The 12,150-nt window shown below is 47.2% G+C and overlaps 1 pseudogene; it reads left to right on the top strand.

Moving 5' to 3' along the window:
• LOC103634144 (uncharacterized) overlaps window positions 1-11,940 on the top strand; it is a 33,891-nt pseudogene extending 21,951 nt beyond the window's left edge.
• The last annotated feature ends 210 nt before the right edge of the window (window positions 11,941-12,150 follow it).

The following is a 12,150-nucleotide window of genomic DNA, read 5'->3' as shown; positions in this document are numbered from 1 at the left end:
TTCGTATGAGCTACTAACCGGTAACAAACCCAATGTATCTTACTTTCGTGTATTTGGGAGCAAGTGCTACATTCTAGTGAAGAAGGGTAGAAATTCTAAGTTTGCTCCCAAAGCTGTAGAAGGGTTTTTGTTAGGTTATGACTCAAATACAAAGGCGTATAGAGTCTTCAACAAATCATCGGGTTTGGTTGAAGTCTCTAGCGACGTTGTATTTGATGAGACTAATGGCTCTCCAAGAGAGCAAGTTGTTGATTGTGATGATGTAGATGAAGAAGATGTTCCGACGGCCGCTATACGAACCATGGCGATTGGAGAAGTACGGCCACAGGAACAAGATGAACGAGATCAACCTTCTTCCTCAACAACGGTGCATCCCCCAACTCAAGACGATGAACAGGTTCATCAAAAGGAAACGTGTGATCAAGGGGGAGCACAAGATGATCAAGTGATGGAGGAAGAAGCGCAACCGGCACCTCCAACCCAAGTTCGAGCGATGATTCAAAGGGATCATCCCGTCGACCAAATTCTGGGTGATATTAGCAAGGGAGTAACTACTCGATCTCGATTAGTTAATTTTTGTGAGCATTACTCCTTTGTCTCTTCTATTGAGCCTTTCAGGGTAGAGGAGGCCTTGCTAGATCCGGATTGGGTATTAGCCATGCAGGAGGAACTCAACAACTTCAAGCGCAATGAAGTCTGGACACTGGTGCCTCGCCCCAAGCAAAATGTTGTGGGAACCAAGTGGGTGTTCCGCAACAAACAGGACGAGCACGGGGTGGTGACAAGGAACAAGGCTCGACTTGTGGCAAAAGGTTATGCCCAAGTCGCAGGTTTGGACTTTGAGGAGACTTTTGCTCCTGTGGCTAGGCTAGAGTCAATTCGTATCTTGCTAGCATATGCCGCTCACCATTCTTTCAGGTTGTACCAAATGGATGTGAAGAGCGCTTTGCTCAACGGGCCAATCAAGGAAGAGGTGTACGTGGAGCAACCCCCTGGCTTCGAGGATGAACGGTACCCCGACCACGTGTGTAAGCTCTCTAAGGCGCTCTATGGACTTAAGCAAGCCCCAAGAGCATGGTATGAATGCCTTAGAGACTTTCTAATTGCTAATGCTTTCAAGGTTGGGAAAGCCGATCCAACTCTTTTTACTAAGACATGTGATGGTGATTTGTTTGTGTGCCAAATTTATGTCGATGACATAATATTTGGTTCTACTAACCAAAAGTCTTGTGAAGAGTTTAGCAGGGTGATGACGCAGAAATTCGAGATGTCGATGATGGGCGAGTTGAACTACTTCCTTGGGTTCCAAGTGAAGCAACTCAAGGATGGCACCTTCATCTCCCAAACGAAGTACACGCAAGATCTGCTAAAGCGGTTTGGGATGAAGGACGCCAAGCCCGCAAAGACTCCGATGGGGACCGACGGACACACCGACCTCAACAAAGGAGGTAAGTCCGTTGATCAAAAAGCATACCGGTCAATGATAGGTTCTTTGCTTTACTTATGTGCTAGTAGACCGGATATTATGTTTAGCGTATGCATGTGTGCTAGATTTCAATCCGATCCTAAGGAGTGTCACCTAGTGGCGGTGAAGCGAATTCTTAGATATTTGGTTGCTACGCCTTGCTTCGGGCTCTGGTATCCAAAGGGGTCTACCTTTGACTTAGTTGGATACTCAGACTCCGACTATGCTGGATGTAAGGTCGATAGGAAGAGTACATCGGGGACGTGCCAATTCTTAGGAAGGTCCCTGGTGTCATGGAACTCTAAGAAACAAACCTCCGTTGCCCTATCCACCGCTGAGGCCGAGTACGTTGCCGCAGGTCAGTGTTGCGCGCAACTACTTTGGATGAGGCAAACCCTCCGGGACTTTGGCTACAATCTGAGCAAAGTCCCACTCCTTTGTGACAATGAGAGTGCTATCCGCATGGCGGAGAATCCTGTTGAGCACAGCCGCACAAAGCACATAGACATCCGGCATCACTTTTTGAGAGACCACCAGCAAAAGGGAGATATCGAAGTGTTTCATGTTAGCACCGAGAACCAGCTAGCCGATATCTTCACTAAGCCTCTAGATGAGAAGACCTTTTGCAGGTTGCGTAGTGAGCTAAATGTCATAGATTCGCGGAACCTGGATTGAATTGTAGCATACATGTATTTATGCTTTTGATCATGTTCCTTTTTTGCATTTTGTTGCTTATTATGGTGCTCAAGTTGTACAAACACTCCCTGGACCTCACAAGTCCGTTGCAAAGTGTTGCACATGTTTAGGGGGAGATGTGTTACAACTTGACCCTTTGAGACTAACCATGTGCTTGAGTTTGATGATTTAGTCTCCAAGGAGGATTGAAAGGGAAAAGGTGGACTTGGACCATGAAAGACTTCCACTGCACTCCGATGAGAGGGTAACTTATTCCAAGTTCATCTCATGAAATCTTATTGCCATTTGCTCTTAATTGAAGACTTTGGTGAGGCAATGGGGTTAAAGGGCCAAGATTGATCCCGTTTTGGTGCTTGATGCCAAAGGGGGAGAAAATAAAGGCCAAAGTGAAAAATGGATCAGCTACCACTTGAGAGATTTTGAATAGTAGAATAGAGTTTTTGGCTTGTCAAACGCTTTTATTGTCTCTTGTCAAAAGTTGGCTTCTTGTGGGGAGAAGTGTGAAATAGGGGGAGTTTTTGAAATCTTTGATCAATCTCTTTTGGAATGACTCTCTTTATGCTTCAACATGTGTGTTTGACATAGAGATAGAGATTTGAGTTTGATTTGCAAAAACAAACCAAGTGGTGGCAAAGGATGATCCATATATGCCAAAATTGAATCAAAATCAATTTGAGTTTTATTTAAAGTGATTTTGCACTTGTTCTAGTTGCTTTATGTTGTGTTGGCATAAATCACCAAAAAGGGGGAGATTGAAAGGGAAATGTGCCCTTGGGCCATTTCTAAGTATTTTGGTGATTAAGTGTCAACACAAGTGCTTAAATGTGAATCAATGCCCATGGATGAACAAAGTGCAAATCTAGAGCAAAGGTATGTTTCTAAGTCTTAGTACATTGGTTTTGTGTACTAATATATTTGTCTAAGTGTTAGAAACAGAAAGAAGAAGAGAAGAGAAGACTTGGCTGTGTACAGTCAAGAGGCTCTTTCGGTCTGGTGCACCGGACTGTCCGGTGGTGCACCGGACAGTGTCCGGTGCGCCAGGCTGCCTCGGCCGAAGAGGCCGCTCTCGGGAATTTGCTGACGGCGTACGGCTAAAATTCACCGGACTGTCCGGTGTGCACCGGACTGTCCGGTGAGCCAACGGTCGGCCGGGCCAACGGTCGGCCGCGCGATCTGCGCGGGACACGTGGCCGAGCCAACGGTCGGAAGGGGGCACCGGACTGTCCGGTGTGCACCGGACATGTCCGGTGCGCCAACGGCTCCCGCATCTGCAACGGTCGACCGCGCTGTTTAAGGAAAGAAATCGGGCACCGGACACTGTCCGGTGTGCACCGGACTGTCCGGTGCGCCCGACTACAGAAGGCAAAGATGGCCTTCCAGATTTGTTCTCAATGGCTCCTAGCTGCCTTGGGGCTATAAAAGGGACCCCTAGGCGCATGGAGAAGTAGACCAAGCACACCAAGCAACCTCAGAGCATTCTTGATCATCCACACTCAGTCTTTGCGCATCCGTTTGTCATTCTAAGTGATTCGAGCTCCGTTCTTGTGAAGAACTTTGAGATAGTCTTTGAGCTCGATTCTTGGCCGTGTGTGTGCGCATTTCGCTGTGGATTTGTGTGTGTTGCTTCCCTCCCTTACTCCGTGCTTCTTTGTGAATCTTAAGTGTAAGGGCGAGAGACTCCAATTTGTGGAGATTCCTCGCGAGTGGGATAAAGATAAGCAAGGCAAAACACCGTGGTATTCAAGTGGGTCTTTGGACCGCTTGAGAGGGGTTGATTGCAACCCTCGTCCGTTGGGACGCCACAACGTGGAGTAGGCAAGTTTTGTACTTGGCCGAACCACGGGATAAATCACCGTGTCTTCTCTGTGTTGAATTCTTTGTGATTGTCATATTGTGCAAGATCTCCTCTCTAGCCACTTGGCAATTATTGTGCTAACCCTTAACAAGTTTTTGTGGCTATAAGTTTAAGTTTCGCAGGATCACCTATTCACCCCCCCTCTAGGTGCTCTCAGACCAGCGCATAGGAAGCGGGCCAGCACGTCATGTAACCGGCGCGCCGGTTACGACGTGCAAGAAGCTACACCGCCACTCACGCCAATGTCGCGCCTCCTCGACTGCGGGACCAGTACCGTGACTCGAGGTACCCCTGCGCATGACCCAACAGTGCCAAATAAAGGCGACGGCCACGGGTCGATCAGCCGCGGGGCAGGCACGACGGTTGGCGTGGTCAAAAGTGGGCCGGCAGTAACTGCAGCGGCAGACGAACGGAAGCAGCAGTCAAGTCGCCAGCAGGCTCGCGTCCCCTCCTGAAGCAACGGGAGAGCCCTCCCTCACGGCGTGAAGACGACGTGCCCATGCCCCGCTCCTCGAACGGCTCGCACGCGCAACGGGCACCACGCAAATCACCCGTCCCGTCGCATCAACTCCCCGGCGGAGCAGGCAACACCTTTGGCAGGCGAGGTAGGCGTCGCTTCGTCTTCACCATAATGACCGCGTCAAAAAAGGTGTGCCACTTTATTTAAAATTCATATCCTTCCCCTCCTCCTCTCTCTCTCTTGCCATAGGGACCGGGAAAGGGGACGTTGTGGAAATGGTTCTTCCCGGCGAAGGAAGCGGGCCCCGAGCCCTCCTACTGATCAGGGGTTCGAAGACTGGCCCCTCGGAAGGGTTCGACAGCCGCCCCAGAGCACCCAGGCTCCGTGCCCACTATTGATCAGGGGTTCGTAGGCTGGCCCCTCGGAAGGGTTCGACAGTCGCCCCAGAACATGCAGAGTGAGGGATGACTCTGGGTACGTCGATACATAACCAAGGCTCGGGCTACGCTCCCGAGGTACCCTAGGACATTTCCGAGACCAGCGGGAACGATTTGTAACGGAATCCCACCGGAGGGAGGCATTGAGCCCTCGGACCCTATCGAAGGGGTCTGGGTCCGGCAAATCACCCGCAGGTACTTTTGGAGCGCGCCTCTGGGCTACAGCCAACCCCTAACGAACGGGGCACGGGCGTCCACTCGGATCACCCATTAGCAGCTCACTGGAAACACCATGTTCGGCGCCGTCCGAGGGCAACATGGCGCTTCCCCCCCTCCTCCTTGCGGAAAGGCGACACAGGGGCGTATGATAAAAGTCGGGAAAGTCCTTGATCGTCCTCTCGCTCCGTGCAGAGGCTCGGGGGCTGCTCTCGCACCTGGCTACGGCCCAAAACTGTTGACAGCGTCAACAAACCAGCCTGATAACTTGGAACCCGACCACGCACCCGAGCTACTGCCAAGCCACAAGAGGGAACGACCGGACCGGCCGAAGCACCATGAAAAGCATTCAGACCTCAGAGGAGTCAAACCACTCATCCGAGGCCTCGGGGGCTACACCCGGCGGGTGCGCTCGCGCGCACCCACCAGAACAAGGCAGAAAACCGAGAAAGGCCAGTCCCCTCACCGAAAACGCGGCAAAAGCCTCCAAGCGAGTACCATCACTCCCTTCGAGGCTGGGGGGCTACTGTCAGGTACCATAATTAGGGGTACCCCCAACGCTCCTAATCATCACTGGTTAACACCCTCAGACCAACTGACGGGTGCGGTTCAAGCCAAGACTTCGTCTACCCGAAGGGCGCGATCTTACCCGAGCCCAGCCTCGGGTAGGAACAGTGGTCCTAGACGAATTCACGCCTCGCCCGAGGGCCTCCTCAGGCGGCAGGCGTCCCCTCGGCTCTCCCGAGGCCCGGCTCGGGCAGGCTTTGTCGTGAAGCAACCTTGGCCATACCGCCTCACCAACCAACTGCTTCGCATGCACATTAAATGCGGGGGATGCCTGATGCCGTATCCTGACACACGCGCCTCAGTCGGTCAGGCTGAAGTGACCGCAGTCACTTCGCCCCTCCTCTTTACTGTACGATATGACAGGAAAACAGCGCCGCCCACTCCGCTCCGACTGCCGTGTCAGCCACCCCGGCAACGACTGACAACAGGTCACGATCAACCACCGAGCTCAAGCCTCGGGTGCCACAGGAAGCTCCGCCTCGCCCGACCTCACGCTCCGGCCTCAGGAGGAGATCTCTGCCTCGCCCAACCCCCGGACTCGGCCTCGACCCTGGTCTCGGGAGGAATCGCGTCCTTGCCCGACCCCGGCCTCGGCCACAAGAAAAGTCTCCGCCTCGACCGACCCTGGGCTTGGACTGACCGTGTTGATAGGGGATACATCATTCCCCTACTCCTAGCCTGCTCAGGCTACAAGGAACAAGACCGGCGTCCCATCTGGCTTACCCCAGCGATGGGTAATGATGGTGCCCCGCGTGCGCCATGACACCGGTGGCTCTCAGCCCCTTACGACAGCAAGGAGACGTCAGCAGGGTCCTCGCCGCGCTGCCAGCTGTGCTCCTACAGGACTCAGGCGCTCCTCCGGCGGCCACGCCATCACATGTACAACGCCTAAGCTCTCCCCCGACGACCACGTTGGCTTGTACACAGGGCTTAGGCACTCCACTGCCGGACACGTTAGCGCATAGCTACGCCCCCCGTTGTACACCTGGACTCTCTCCTTGCCTCTATAAAAGGGGAGTCCAGGGCCACCCTGAAAGAGGTTCGGGGTTCGCGCGAGGGGAAGCGGCGTACGAGCCATCTCTCTCTCTCCCTCACGCGACGCGCTTGTAACCCCTACTGCGAGCGGCACCCCTGGTGCAGGATAATACAAGGCTTGTCCCACATCTTGTGTTCCATCCCACGCAACCCATCTGGGCAGGGACACGCAGCGACAATTCACTCGTCGGTCCAGGGACCCCCCCGGGGTCGAAACGCCGACACTTCTATTATTTATTTTCCCGAGTTCCAATTTTATATGCTAAATTTAAAAAGTCTAGTCTAGATTTGAGTTATCTAATTTAATACTCATTTAAATAAATGCTTATAGTGTATTATTTAATGAAATGAATAATCATTTAGTTGAATAGAAAACCTTTCTATTACTTATTTTCTAAATTAATTCTTGGTTCCGATATTCAGTCCTCAAAATTCAAAGCTTAAGTATAATTTGAGATATTTTATTGCTTCATTTATTTATTTTATTATTTTCTCCTTATACAAATTTTGGGCTTTACATAATTGATGGCCTTGCAATTTCATATTGTCTATAGACATGGAAAGGATAATGTTACTGCTAATGCCTTGTCCAGAGTTGGCCATATGATGGTTGTTCAGGTTGTAAGTGAAGTTAAGCCTTTGTGGGTGCAAGAGGTTCTAAATTCTTACATGACTGATGGGTGGCTCGACAGTTATTAGCATTGTTGGTTGTGTGTAGTCCTAATGAGCAAGGGCTTTCTCTCCATCAAGGCTTGGTCAGGAAAGGGGATCAGATCTGGGTAGGCCACAACTTAGCATTGAGAACCAAATTGATAGTTGTCTTGCATGATAGTGCTCTTGGTGGCAACTCTAGGATTATGGCTACTTATCATCATGTAATGAAAGCATTCTATTGGAAGGGACTTAAGGGTGATGTAGAGAACTATATAAAACAATGTGTTGTGTGTCAACAAGCAAAAGTGGATCACATACATCCTTTTGGATTGCTTTAGCCCTTACCCATTCCCAAAGGTGTTTGGCAAGACATTGCTGTGGATTTTATAGAAGGATTACCTAAATCTGAAGGTTATTCATCCATTTTGGTGGTAGTGGAACGATTTTCGAAATATGCTCATTTTTTCCTCTTAAGCATACATATTCTATTCAACAAGTGGTGTTTGATAATGTGTGCAAACTGCATGGAATGCCTCTGACCATAGTGTATGATTTTGATAATATTTTTACTATTGCATTTTGGTACTAGTTATTTGCTCTAATGAACACTAAGTTGTTGATGTCCATTGCCTACCATCCTCAGACAGATGGGCCAAGTGAAAGGGTGAACCAGTGTTTAGAAATGTATTTGAGGTGTTCTATCCGCACTTCTCCCTCAAAATGGAAGGTGTGGTTACCTTTGGTTGAACTATGGTATAATACCTCATATCATTCTGCTTTGGGTTGTTCCCCTTTTAAAGTCTTATATGGCTATGATCTGTCAGTTGCTGCTACCCCTTTAGTGTCTGCTGATTGTGATAAATCTGTGGCTGAACTATTGGAAGCCAGAGCACAACATTTGGAGATATTGAAACAACATTTGGCTAGAGCTCGGAATAGAATGAAGCAACATACTGATAAAGGCAAGACTAGCAAGGAGTTTCAATTGGGGAAAATGGTGTTGCTCAAACTGCAACCTTATGTGCAACATTATGATCTTTAAGGCATCTCCTAAGTTGTCCCTTAGATATTTTGGGCCTTTTAAGGTGGTGCAAAACATTGGATCTATGGCATATAGACTGGATTTACCAGAAGGCTCCCTAATTCACCTCATGTTTCATATCTCTCAACTCAAGCCTTTTATGCCTAATTACAATCCATTTTTTAGAATTGCCCACTTCTTTGAATCTAGAGAATGGATCTCTAAGGCCAGTCAAGATTTTGGAGAGAAGATTGGTCAAGAAAGGCAACCATGCTATTTCTCAGGTCCTGATTCAATGGACTTTGAAGCCAGGGGAAGCTACTTCCTGGGAAGACTGGAATGTGATTTGACAACTATTTCCAGAGATTGGTGCTTGGGGACAAGCACAAGTTGAAGAGGGGAAAGGTGTCACGGGCCATAGTGCCTAAACATTGTTTGTAATTGACAACTAGCTTAGTATTGTGTCGGTTAAACAATAGTAGTAGATGAGAAGGGTTTGGTGTGGCCTTAGACGTTGAAAGGCATATATATATAAGCCTTCTTGTAATCAATCAGAAAACTATGGAATAACAGAAATCAGAAATACCAGAACCAATTTGGTTAGGCTATGTTTGGATGTTGGTATTGAGAGCCACATAATTGAAATGGGTCTAATATCAAATCTGTATGGCAATTGAAATGGATCTCAATGTAATATCAGCGTTTGGATGCCAATACCAAGTGTGCAAGCTCTGAATTGAGGCGATGCTATTTTCGCTGGGTCAAATATAGCGGAGGAATTGAGCCACGTTTCCGGATGCCAATTCTTTCACCAACCAAACAGTAGAATTTGGGCATGTGCTTTCCAATTTTCAATTCTAGTCTGAAATACCGAGATCCAAATAGGTTGTTAGGGTTTTTACTTGGCCATTCTTGACGCCTGGCGTGCGTTCTCACACCCCGACGCTAGCCTCGTCGGCAGCCAGCAGGCGCTACACTCCGGCACCCCAACCTAGTTGTGGTACGGTGCTGACTCTCCTTCCCATAATATTATGTTCGTGTTCCTCTTCCTCTCCGCCTCAGTCTAAACCTCTCAACTCCTCCTGCTCCTCTCATTTTTGTGACATGATGCTACAGCTAGGGTGTGGCGGCACCTTCATCGACTACCTAGCCACAGTGGCGTCCTTCCCTAGCCTCGACGATAAGATCCGTAGCCTCACCCTCAAGATGCAGGGGGTAGCAACACTAGCAACGCAATCACTGCGACTGCACGCTTCGCTCCGTCCTAGCCTCCCAAGATCATCTCCAAGGTCCATTCTTGATTTTCCCCTATCCTCTTCTCTTCAACTGGATGCAGGTAGTCAACGCATGACCTTGCTCTAATGCATACAAGAATCCATTCATCTCGTCCGGATCAGGTAGCCAACGATGCTCAAGGAAGAAGTATCCTCAATAAGCTCAAATCTAATGGCATGGACACATCCTACATCCTGGTGTGAATTACTATCCCTTATACTGCGTTTGGATGCTGGTATTGAGGCCCAGATTTTGGAATTGGAATTGGTAAAGCCGAATTTCAGCGTTTGGATGCTCACGGAATTCGGAACTGGAAATCCATCCCAATTCCCCTGGTATTCAACTACACCTGCACCCCCTCCCCTTCAATACCAAGCCCCCCACCTCGGTATTGCTCAGAATTCAATTACACCCGCATCCAAACAACAACATTGGTATTGCAGATCAATTCCATTTCCCTCAGATTTGGTATTCCTAGATCAATTCAATTCCACCACGTGAATGCCTACATCCAAACGAAGCATTAACGTTTCGGTGACAATCACTCTGGTGCTAATATCATTGTCCTCTACAATGCTGCATCCATCCATTTTTTTAGGTCACGGAGAACGATAATTCACCTTTCACCTACATAATAATTGATGAGCAGACGTGAGCTCACTCGACACACTCAATCTCTTGTGAACGTACTCTACTTTTTATTTGGAATAGGGATGGTCTTTTATTTAGCCCATTTATAAATCATAGATCTGGATCTAAATAGAAAAGTTGTTTTAATTTTGTCCATGTTGCCGGCCTACACCTTATGTTGCATTAATACCACACATAAGCCTTTCTATGGTTAACTTTCTCCTTTCTGCACTGTTACTGAGATTGATCTTTGTTTATGGAACAATCCAGTGCATGCAAGTCAAAGAAAAATCCCAATTTTAATTGATGTCGAAAAAAGAGGGAGGGCTGGACAAGCCTCTCAATTTTGCATCTTACATTGTATGATCTGCAAAGTTTCCTGAGGTAAGTTGTTGAACTATAAAAGAGCAAAAGCGCCTAACTGCATAATTATCTCCAAGACACGCCCAGTTGACTGTTTCTAAAGTTTTACTATAAAACATTATCTTTTACTAGCTTCTCCTTGTAGCAATGTAAACCTCTTACATCTCCTATGACTGAGGCAAAAACAAATTCTTTATATACTTCTCACAATGTGAGGGTCGACATCATATTATTTGTGATGCAAAATTGTGATGGCTTTGTTTTACTGTAATCTAACTTAGAGAGGTAACTTATAGTTGGATTAGCATAATCAAATAAGGCAGTTAGCAACAAAATTTCCTTGTGCTAGATATTTTGGACTTTTGCAACACTAAAGGCTTTGGTCGTTTAGCACTTTTAGTTCTCTATTCTTGTTGATTAGTGATATGTTCTTTTCAAGCTGGGCTACATTTGTAGGCTTGGACAAGAGCCTCATCAATACATGTTGTTTTAGTATCCATGCTTTCAAGGTTACCAAACATCAAATTTGTTATTGTAACTTTGGGGGAAAAGGTTGTTTAATGCTTGAGAGAAGCATTATAGGTTAGTTTTCTGTTGTTCTCTGTGTGTTAATGTTAAGTATTTGGGAAATACATGGATACATGGGATTATGAATTCTATCAACAAAGGGTCCAGTGATGTATATTTTCTTTTTTATTGGAAAAAGCGTGCTGCATACACTTCTATGGCAAGGGAAATAGATGTGGAAGCTTTATTTGAATCACTAGAGAAGAAAGTTGACCATAGTTCTACTATACCAAAATGCATTACTTCTAAGGTATGATGCCTTGTAATGCACATGGGCTGAGTGTATTTTTCCACACTGCCATTTTGAACTATATGTACAGATATAATCACAGTGTAGGAGTTGTAATACACCTTTTTTGTTTCAAAATTAAAACTGAAATATGGAGTAGCGCAAACATCCTGCTTCTAGACTAGCACATTGTTTCGAGTATAGTAGTGGAAATCTGTATGATATTCATGACTCCTCGCAATTTTGAATGGTATTTTTCTAATTTGTTTCTTTATGCTTCTGTTTGCTTTTAGTCAAACTTGAGAATAAGTGTGGATTGAGTAGGCTCGATAAGTGGAAGGTTACTTCTAAGTACGACTGAAGTTATACCTCTTAATGAACTTGTACATACAACTGGCACTAGAGATAAATTCATTGGAGCAGTTCCATATGGTGAGTGTGTGATGTTTCGTTTTCCATGCCATAGATAACTGCAAAAACCGGTTCTTCTATTTATTATTGCTTCTATTTTGTTGGCGAACATGTGTCGTGGCGGACGCATGTTTCCTCTTCCATACCTATGTCATGTGGCCATCACCTCCACCCTAGCCACAGGAGGGTCCCAGTGCTACATTGTGTTGATTTCTTTTTGTTTGTGTGGTTGCGCTGTTGAAAGTCACCTAGAGGGGGGGTGAATAGGC

Source organism: Zea mays, chromosome 7, assembly GCF_902167145.1.
Source record: "Zea mays cultivar B73 chromosome 7, Zm-B73-REFERENCE-NAM-5.0, whole genome shotgun sequence".
NCBI classification, from domain to species: domain Eukaryota; kingdom Viridiplantae; phylum Streptophyta; class Magnoliopsida; order Poales; family Poaceae; genus Zea; species Zea mays.
The sequence above is the reverse complement of the archived record's forward strand: the minus strand, read 5'-3'. Positions and strand labels throughout refer to the sequence as shown.